The sequence below is a fragment of the Mus musculus genome, chromosome 5, assembly GCF_000001635.26.
Source record: "Mus musculus strain C57BL/6J chromosome 5, GRCm38.p6 C57BL/6J".
Taxonomy (NCBI): Eukaryota; Metazoa; Chordata; class Mammalia; order Rodentia; family Muridae; genus Mus; species Mus musculus.
In genome coordinates, this window is record NC_000071.6 from 144,033,312 (window position 1) to 144,044,071 (window position 10,760).

The 10,760-nt window shown below is 47.6% G+C and overlaps 1 protein-coding gene across 4 annotated transcripts in view; it reads right to left on the reverse strand.

Moving 5' to 3' along the window:
* The window catches only part of Ocm (oncomodulin), a 30,834-nt gene that overhangs the window by 13,505 nt on the left and 6,569 nt on the right, over nucleotides 1-10,760 (reverse strand). Inside the window, exon 2 of one of the 4 annotated variants that reach the window (XM_011241004.1) lies at nucleotides 212-352. The exons of 2 other annotated variants lie outside the window; for them this stretch is intronic. The gene's annotated coding sequence lies outside the window, so the exon portion shown is untranslated. Of the gene's footprint in view, nucleotides 1-211; nucleotides 353-7,524; nucleotides 7,612-10,760 lie in introns of those variants that run through there. One more of the 4 variants, XM_011241005.3, reaches the window with a different exon arrangement.

Below are 10,760 nucleotides of genomic sequence, written 5' to 3' on the forward strand. Positions count from 1 at the left end.
TAAAATCCGCGACCTAGTCCACGGATGGATTCTAATTTTTCTGTGCCAGGGAACAAACCCAGAGCTTCACACATACAAGCCAAGCATGCACCAATTAGCCTTGTCCCAGTCTTGTGTTCCAATTCTGAATAGACTATCAGGAGGCAGTGGAGCTGTCAGGGGTAGTAAGTCCGGGTGAGTGTCGCTGAGAGGTCCATGTTGCTCTAACTACCTCCTGTCTCTCTCTGCTTCTTGGCAGCCATGATGTGAAATGCGTGGCTCCTTCCCGTCTTTCCCACGATGATGGGCTGACTCAGATGAGATTGTGGGTTAAAAATATCTCTTCTTTTTAAGTTGCTTATCGTCAGGTGTTCTGTGATAGTAATGAGAAAGCTAAAATAAAGACCTTCTTTCTGAATGGAAGCAAATTGCTTTTTTCTTTCCTTTTTTCTGTTTCCTTTCTTTTGTTTTTCTTTGTTTTCCTTCCTTTCTCTTTCTTTCTTTTTTTTTTTTTTTTTAAAAAGATGAGGCCTCATTAAAGGTATGTGCTACAACACTCAGGAGAATCAGTCGTTTCTATTCTGTCTAAAGGCAGCTCCTCCATGTGGGTCCTTTCTTGCTCACTTAGGAACATTCTCCCCATTTCTCTTCCCTCCTTTTCCCACGTCATAACATTTGTGCTCCTTACTAGGTTGTGCTGTAGATGAAAAGCGAGCACATGAGAAGATGCTTAGCATTGTCAGGCTTCCAAGAGATGCAAATTGAAACCACAATGCACACACTATACACCAAAAGAAGATGGTGACGGTGAAAAAGACATACCAGTGTCACAGGGCGAGCATGGAAAGACAAAGGCTTTTTTCTGAGCAGACAAGAAATGTTACCTAAGTGACAGATTCTTTAACAACCTCCACACTAACTCCTCCTCATGATCTTCTTCTTCCTCCTCTTGGTTTTTGTACAGTGTTCCTATGCTAGGCAAATGCTCTACCACTGAGCCACGCCCCAGCCCCTCACTGGGGGATTCTAGGCAGGGGCTCTACCACTGAGCCATGCCCCAGCCCCTCACTGGGGGATTCTAGGCAGGGGCTCTACCACTGAGCCACGCCCCCAGCCCCTCACTGGGGGATTCTAGGCAGGGGCTCTACCACTGAGCCACACCCCAGCCCCTCACTGGGGGATTCTAGGCAGGGGCTCTACCACTGAGCCACGCCCCAGCCTTTTCACTTTGACTCTGAGGCAGGATCTCACTAAGTTGCCTTGAGCTCCTAAGTGTCTCAGCTCCCCTAGCACTAGAACTGCAGGCCTGCACTACCTAGGTCCAGTTTAACACATTTGACTTCTTGAAATGAAAATTTCTTGAGAGAACAAGTTGACAGAAATGTTAAAGACACAACTATCACATGATCCAGCTGTACCCTTCTGGCGTCTTCCTTAAGGACTGAGATTCCCACAGCTTGCGTTCCTCCCATCCTGTGAAAGATCCTGTGGGTGATAACGCCCCGTTTGCTGTCGGGGGATGGCATTTGCATGCTTCTTGTTAAGAATTCCTCAAGCAGTTTTAACTAAAACCTTCTCCTTGGAGCTTTTTTCTCTGTCTTGCAGACTTGGGGATGGGGGGGGGGGGCGGGGAAGGCAAGGGCGTGTCTTTATTCAATGTATGGATTTTTGACCAAGGGCAAAAAGTACCAGAAAAGCAGAAAGCTGCTTAGATGAGCAGGGAACGCTATCAGGAAACCAAACGCTGCAGAAGGCTGACTTTTTCATGAACAAGAAACATGAGCATCCTCATCTCAGTTTCCAGATGGGCCGAGGCTGCGTAAGAGATTCAACCCGACTTAATTAAGGAGAAATTGCCACTAATGCTGTAAGGTAGGCTGTGTCTATGACTCCCAGGTACCCTTTTATTTTAGGTTCTTCTCTTGACACTGGTGCTGCCCAGGGCTCTCCTGGTATTGGACAGATATTGCTCCCTGCCCCCAAGAATCAGACGCCAGAGAAAACCATCCTTAATGGCACTTTTCAAACCATGAGAGTTAACAAAAATTCCAAAGAAGGGCCAGCAAGACGGCTGGGTGGCAAAGGCCCTCACTGCTGGCGTGAGTTCAGTCCTGGGGTAGAAGGAAAGGACTACCTATGAACCACCTGGAGGTGGCGCACCCCTGTAATCCAAACACTCAGGAGGCAGAAGCAGACAGAGCTCTGAGTTCGAGGCCAGCCATGTCTACAGAGTGAGTTCCAGGACAGCCTGGGCTACAGAGAAGCCGTGTCTTGAAAAAACAAACAAACAAACAAACAAACAAACAACAACAACAACAAATAATCGAAAGGAGGAAGAACCAACTACCACGAATTGTCTTCTGACCTCCACAGGCATAAATACACATACTTACACACATCCTGAAATAAGTATTTTCAGCTTAATTTTTTTCAAACCAAAGATGGGACTGGGGATATGGCCCAGTGGGTAAAGGTGCTTATGCTACAAGCCTGAGAACGTGGAGCCATGAATTTGAATCCCCAGCACCCACATAAATGGGTGTGGCGTGGGAGGCTGACACAGTGACTCTTGATTGGTTGCCCATATGAGCTTGGAGTTCAGTGAGAGACATTGTTTCAAAGCACTAAGTTGGCGAGCAACAGTGGAAGACACCCGGTGCCTTGCTCGGGCCTCCCGATGTATATATAGTTACTATAGTTGTGTGTGTGTGTGTGTGTGTGTGTGTGTGTGCCCTTCACTTTCCAGCCCTCCAATACATAGATGAGGAGAGGAGTCTGGGACGCTACACTGTGGCTTTCCCAGCAGTCTGACCCCAAGACACTCCTGTCATTGTGTTTCTGTCTTCCTGTTATTGTTTTGAGATGAGGTCCTAGGCTAGCCTCAAACTCTAAGTAGCCAAGGATGACCTAGAACTCCTAACCTTGCTGCTTGCCCCTCCTAAGGGCTGGGATCAACGAGTGTGAACCACCACACCCAGCTCCTCCCTTGCATTTCTTTGGCCTGGCTAGGGGTGGATTCTGAAAGGCCTCAAGTTTAGGGTTCAAGGCAGACTCTGAGGTAGACTGTTGTTTCGGTAAGAAGTTTATTGTAAGGCTGGTGAGATGGCTCAGCGGTTAAGAGCACTGACTGCTCTTCTGAAGATCCTGAGTTCAAATCCCAGCAACCACATGGTGGCTCACAACCATCTGTAATGAGATCTGACGCCCTCTTCTGGAGTATCTGAAGACAGCTACAGTGTACTTACATATAACAAATAAATAAATCTTTAAAAAAAAAAAAAAGAAGAAGTTTATTGTAACAGCTATTAATGCCACCTGGACAGACAGACAGACAGGGGAACGGAGGGGTCTCTGAGGAGATTCGAGGCTCTTCTAGGTCTTAGTGAAGGGGAGGGGCTGTACAGCAGGACCCTGATTTCCAAGCAGCGGTGGGAGGTGGTGAGCGAATCAGAGTAAGCAATGTGTGATTCCAAAGATGTAAAGAACTAAGCAGGAGGAGCACTTTTATTTGGGGTGTACCCGTTATGGGGGCGCCGGGGGCAAGATGTTGCCGCCACAGGTCACCATCTGAAGTCTTAGGAGTCTGTCACAGTTTCTCAATAGGGCACCTGTCTGCCTTTGTAGCAAGCAGGGATCGCAGAACACAGCCGTGAGGATGGAGGGCTGCAATGGACGTCACAGTTCCCTCCTACACATTGACTGCAGGCAGTGGGCATCCTGAACACGTCTCGCAGCGGCTTCCTGCGCATTTTGCTCCGGTGCTTTGCCCTGGAAATTCTAGCTGCCCACCCTCATCCCATCGCGACTCAGGAGGAACAGACTCTGCCTGGACTACCCCCTCCTCATCCTCCGTGCCTGCAAACCTCTCCAGCCTCGCCACCCGCCGCTTTCTCATCCAGCTCGGTAGGTGTTTAAGGCAGGAGGGCGTGTTAGACTTTTCTGTGAGAAATAACGAAGAGAAAGCATGTAAATGCAGGAAAGTTGGCTGGGCTGCAGCTCACTTGGTTGAGAGCTTGCCCGGCATGTACGAGGCTCTGGGTTCTATCCCAGAATGTTAAACCCACCAGGTGGAAGCAGAACAGAAATTCAAAGTCATCCTTGGCTACACAGAGCATCTGAGGCCAGCCCGGGTTATGTGAAACCCTACTGATGATGACGATGATGATGATGATGGTGACGGTGATGGTGATGGTGATGGTGGTGGTGGTGAAAACTTTCCTTTTAAAATTTGTATGTGCACAGAATATTGATTATCTAAGGAATCCTGACCATGCCAATCTCCCTCCTCCTTTGTTTGAGGGATAATTCTCACAGCTGCCTAGAGAGGTCACCAGAGTTAGAAAAAAAAAAAAAAAATGACACCAAGTGAGAAAAGGACAAAAATCTCAGAGCATACTCGCAGGGCATCACGGCAGGCAGAGGGATCTGAGGAGAACCTTGTGTGTAAAGTAAGACATTCCCTTCACAGAACAAAATTTGAAGTGAAGTGCTTATCAAACAAATGTCACCAAGAGCAACCACATAAGAGATTGTCCAGGCGTGATCAAGGGTGGGAAGATTGGGTTATGATCTTGTATCTGCAACATTCTAGTTGAGGTCGGAGTTATTCTTATTTAATCCTGGGCCTTTGTGCCGCGTGGTGGTGGTGCACGCCTTTAATCCCAGCACTTGGGAGGCAGAGGCAGGTGGATTTCTGAGATTGAGGCCAGCCTGGTCTACAGAGTGAGTTCCAGAACAGCCAGGGCTACATAGAGAAACCCTGGAAAAAACAAAAAAAACAAACAAACAAAAAACAAAAAAACAAAAAAACCTGGGCCTTCAGCTCATCATGTGCCTCATAAAAGGAGTTGCACTTGGTGAATGCAACTCAGTGTGTGTTTCTTCATAGTAGTTTCTTATTTTTAAGCAGTTACAGGGATGGAACTCAAAGCCCTCCTCTTGCTAGGCAGATAAGGTACCACTGAGCCACACCCCAGTCTCTCCCTGGAGGATTCTAGGCAGGTGCTCTACCACTGAGCCACACCCCAGCCCCTCACTGGGGAATTCTAGGCAGAGGCTCTACCACTGTCACACCCCAGCTCATTAAAACATTTTGAATTGATATATAATTTTTCTCATTGTGATGTTTTGCTACTATGTTAATTAAATTATATTAGCATATCTAGTGCTTCAAACATATATCATTATGGAGGAATACCATTAATCTAACAAAGTTTTTTCTGTGGAAGAAATTGAGCACACTGCACTGATCTGCAGATCTGATCCCTGCGATGATAAAGCTATCCCAGCAGTGAAGAAGACAACAGACATACACAAGACATCAGAATAGAAGTGAACTGGCTGCAGTGGCAGCAAAGGCAAGAATATCTGGAGTTTGAGGCCACTCTCAGCTACATAGCAAGTTCAAGGCCAGTTTCTGTTAAATGACATCCTATTTCAAAATAAAAGTTAGGAAAGACAGGAAGGAAGAAGATGAGAGACATTAGACTTTATCGTGGCATCAAAGGGTTGTTGCTGCAACATTTGAATGTGTGTTCATAGCCCCCACATACTTCTGACTACGGCAACACTTTGGAGATGTAATAATACATAGGTGGGAATTTCCTTTTACTAAAGTGGACTTGTTCCAGAGCTTGTTTCAGCCTAAAGCCAACGAACTGTCTCAGAGAGATAGATGTGTGATGGCTGCTTCAACTGGGTGTACTCAAAAACAAACAAACAAACAAAGAAGCAAACAAATGAAACAAAACAAAACCAAACCAGCCGTGCAGGGCTCAAGGCATGCGTGAGTGGTAGGACATTTGCCTAGCATCCTTCTATTGCTGTGCTAAGACACCATGTCCAAGATCAGCTTCAGGAGGAAACGGGTTATTTCTATTTACAGTTCTCCATCTCAGTCCTCCATGGAAAGAGGTCAGGGCAGGAACTCAAGTAGGGCAGGAACCTGGAGGAAGGAGCTGATGCAGAAGCCATGGAGGGGCGTTGCTCACTGGCTCGCTTCCCCTGGCTTGCTCAGCTTGCTTTCTTATACAACCCAGGACCAACCCAGGGATAGCCCCGCCCACAATGGGCTGTGCCCTCCCCAATCAATCCTTATTCAAGGCAATATCCCCTAGACTTGCCCATAGGCCAATGTTCTAGAGGCATCTTCTCAACTAAGATCGCCTCTCCCCAGATAAGTCTAGGTCTGTGTCAAGCTGACAAAACCACACGGTACAGAGGGGCGCCTTCATATTGTATGAAAAGATAAGCCAGTATCCAGGGCCGTCAGAGATGTGCAAACTGAAACTGCACTGGAATCGCATCTCGCTCCTCCTAGGCTCCTCCTCACCAGAAATCAGGATGGAAGTAGGGACAGAAGGGACACTGGGACCAGCCTAGCCAAGAAAGCCCAGTCGTGTCCCCGGATCCAAGGAGAGACCCCGACTCAAAGCAAATAGGTGGGGGAAGTTAAGACACCAAACAAATAAATAACAAAGTGGGGCTGGTAAGTGGGATTGGCAAGATGGTTCACTGGTTAAAATCACTTGCTGCTCTTGCAGAGGACCCGCGTTCGATTCCCAGCACCCATAATAATGACTCCCAAAGGTCTGTAATTCCAGTTCCCAGAAAGGGGGATGGCGGGGAGAACCAATGAAATAAAATGGTTTGTTTATTTTTATTTTCCTTTTTGTTTTTCTGAGATAGTGTCCTGCCCTGTAGGTGTGGTAGTTGAATATGCTTGGACCGGGGAGCAGCCCTGTTAGGAGGTGTGGTTTTGTTGGAGTGGGTGTGGCCTTATTAGAGGAAGTGTGTCGCTGTGGGGGTGGGCTTGGAGACCCAATGTTTAGGCCTTGCCCAATGAAGAAGAGAGTCTCCTTCTGGCTGCCTCCACATCAAGATGAAGAACTCTCAGCAACTGCAGTAGCACCATGTCTGCCTGGACACTGCCGTGACGATAATGCACTGAATCTCTGAACCTGTAAGCCATCCCCAATTAAATATCCTTTATAAGAGTTGCATTGGTCATGGTGTCTGTTCACCGCAATGAAACCCTAACTAAGACAGTAGGCATGGCTGGCTCAGAACTTCCTATGTAAAACAGACTTACCTTCCTGGTCCACTTCTGGATCAACATCTCTCTCTCTCTCTCTCTCTCCCTCTCTCTCTCTCTTTTTATTCCTTCCCTTTTTTCTTTAAGAAATCAAACAAGAAGTCAGATTTTTTTTTCTTTTTTAGTTTTTTGAGACAGGGTTTCTCTGTATAGTCCTGGCTGTCCTGGAACTCACTTTGTAGACCAGGCTGGCCTCGAACTCAGAAATCTGCCTGCCTCTGCCTCCCTAGTACTGGGATTAAAGGCGTGTGCCACCACGCCCGACTAAGAAGTCAGATTTTATGTTTCACACTTAAGTGCTACAATCTCAACACTTAAGAGGCCGAGGCAGGAGGATTTCTTGAGATCAGAAGTTCGAATCCAGCTTCCGCAACAAAGCAAACCCCTGTATCAGTAAAACTTCCCCCAAGGTTGATTTTTGCCATTAAATCCCAGAAGGGAGCAACACTCACCATGTCCACCAGGGGGCGACATTGTCACAGCTCTGTAGGCCTCGCCCCTTTCCTCAGCGGTATTGTTTTGCCTCCTTTCTCCAGGAAGCTCCAGACTCTCAGTGCTGTTTTTGTTTTGAACTCAGTGATCCCTGCCACTATCGGTGACCACTTTCACCCAGGAGCCGGAAGCTCTAATCCAGGCCAGATCGTCTTGTGAAATGATTTGTGCCTGTCCCTCTAAGAGTTAAATTCCTTTTGCTGGTGTTTTGGCCCATTGGGTTGACATACTTATGTGACCTAAATGATTGCCTGCTGTATCTAACTACCATGACCTATTTCCCTCTGGAGAGCTCTTATGAGGGCCAGGTGAGAGCATGTGTGCAGAGTATCTTATACCCAGGCTGGGGCTGGAGCGATCGCTGTTAAGAGCACTGGCTGTTCTTGCAGAGGGCCGAGCTTGAGTCCCAGCACCCATACCTGGTGGCTCACAACCACCTGCCACTGCAGCTCCAGTGGACCAATGTCCTTTAGCACCCATATTAATGTGCACATACACACACACACAAAGAAAAATAAAAATATTATTAGGAAATATGCAACCTGGGGTGGTAATGAGGCTCAAATCCACTCCTCTGAAGCCTTCAGGGGTCCTTCTGGACTGGGGAGATGGCACAGCAGGGGAAGAGCTTGTCACAAGAGTGTGAGGACCAAAGACCACATAACCAGCACCCACATAGAGACTGGATGGACATAGAAGCATCCTGTAATCCCAACACTCTCGGTGTGGGGATGGGGGATCCCTGAGCAAGCTGGCCAGCCAGAGGAGGCTACCTGGCAAGCTCTAGGCTCAAATATCTCAGTACATAGGATGGAGAGAAACCCAGAAAGACACCGGATGTCAACCTCTGGTCTCCATGCATGGACACAAGAGCACACACACATGCACCCATAAACTCACCATACTAATACACACACACACACACACACACACACACACACAGGTACCCATAAACTCACCATACACACCACACACACACACACACACACACATCCTTTTTAGTTATACACAGCACACTGTGTGAGTCACAGTTTTCCAGTAGAAGTAATGCCCATAAGTACTGATAGCTTGTTACAGATTTTTCTGACTCTTGTACACTCTCGAACTAGTCTGCATTGTAGTCACCAATATCTACCTGCAAGTACCATTTAGAGCTGTGGTGAAGTCCTTGAATACTACACGACTTGTATTATGAGATTGGACTCTGTGTGTGTGTGTGTGTGAGAGAGAGGGTGAGAGAGAGAGAGAGAGAGAGAGAGAGAGAGAGAGAGAATGTATCTCATTTAGTGTGTCTGTGTGAGAGAGTGTATCTCTCAGTGTGTGTACACATGTGTGTCTCTGTGTGCATATGCGTGTATGTGTGCATATGTGTGTATGTGTGCACATGCATGGAGGTCAGAGGTTGGTGTAGGTTGTCTTTTTCAGTCACTCTCCATCTTGTGTTTTACCGCAGGACCTCTCACTAATCAGCTCAGGAGGACTGTTTAATTCACAATGGACAGGAAGGAGAAAGCCAGGGAAAGGAGAGGGAGAGAGGTATAGTGGGGAAGAGAGAGAAGAAAGAAGCGAGGAGAGGGAGGGAGGAGGGGGAAATACTTATGTCCCCCAGCTAGGTCCTACATCTTAGTCTTAAGATCATCCCCAAATAGTGCCACCAGCTGAGAACCTGGCATTCAGTCCACGAGCTTGTGGGAACACTGCATATTCAAACTAGAACAGTAATCTAATTCCCTGAGTTGTCTAGATTCTGCCCTTCTGGGAGTGTGTGTGTGTGTGTGTGTGTGCATACTATATGTGTATGGGTGCCCATGGAGGTCAGAAGAGGGTGTTGGATCTCTTGAAGCTGGAGTTACAGGCAGTTGCAAACCCCCATATGGGTGCTGGGGACAAAACCCACCATGTGCAAGAACAGGAGGGACTCTACCTATGGAACCATCTCCCCAGCCCCATGCTCTGCTATTTTACGAAGACACTGGGACCAAACTCAGATCCTTACACTTGTGAGACAAGTACTCTACCACTCAGCTCTCTCCTCATCGCCTGCTAGATTTTTAAAATGCTTACACTTTATATGTGTGTGGTGGGGGCACGCATGTCCTGCCACACCTGTGAGGGCCACAGGGCAACTAGACCTCGGTCAGTTCTCTCCTCCCATGTGGGTTCTAGGGCTCGAACTCATGTCGTCAGGTTTGGTGGCAAGCTCCTTTACCTGCTTTGCCATCTCGCCTGCCCATGGCAGGCTCAGACACAGAGGCATCATTCCCCTGTCTCCATCCTGGCACTGCTAATGCAGACAGAGTCCTCAGGAAGTGCCAACTCATTGCACCTCATCCATCCAGACGTGCTGGGAGGAGGTTGACCTCGCTGGCCTGTGGCTGGTACTTGGTCCTTCTGTACCGTGGAAGGGGCTTGTCCTCATTGCTCAGTCACCAAGTGCCCCAATGCTGGAGCTAGGTGGGAGTCCAAAGTCCTGGATGCTCAGCTCTTCACACCCAGTGAGTGTGATCGCGGTTGCAGGAGCAAAAATAGATGTGCTTGGCAGTGGCCCGCCTGAGGCGGCGAAGCGGGACTTCACACGCCCAGCTGTGGTGTATGTGCAAAAGGAAGCTAGACAGTGCACACCTCTCCCCCGTGCATATCCAGCAGGGAGAACTTGTCTTGCTCTTTTAAAAAAAGATTCATCTATTTATTTAACTTATATGGGTACACCAGAAGAGGGCATCGAATCCCATTACAGATAGTTGTGAGCCACCATGGGGTTGCTGGGATTTGAACTCAGGACTTTTGGAAGAGCAGTCATTGTTTTGTTGTTGTTTGGTTGGTTGGTTGGTTGGTTTTGGTTTTTCGAGACAGGGTTTCTCTGTGTAGCTCTGGCTGTCCTGGAACTCTGTAGACCAGGCTGGCCTCGAACTCAGAAATCCACCTGCCTCTGCCTCCCGAGTGCTGGGATTAAAGGAGTGCGCTACCACTGCCCAGCTTGTTATTGTTATTTACATTTTATTTAGTTACATATTGTATGTGTCTAAGTCAAAGTACAATTTGTAAGGGTTGGCTTTCTTTCTACCATGTGGGGCCTTGGAAGCAAACCCAGGTTGTGAGGTGTGGTGACAAGTGCCTTTAACAAATGAGACATCTTGCCAGATATGTTTATTATTATTGTTGTTGTTGTTGCTGTTATTGTGTGGCACATATCTAT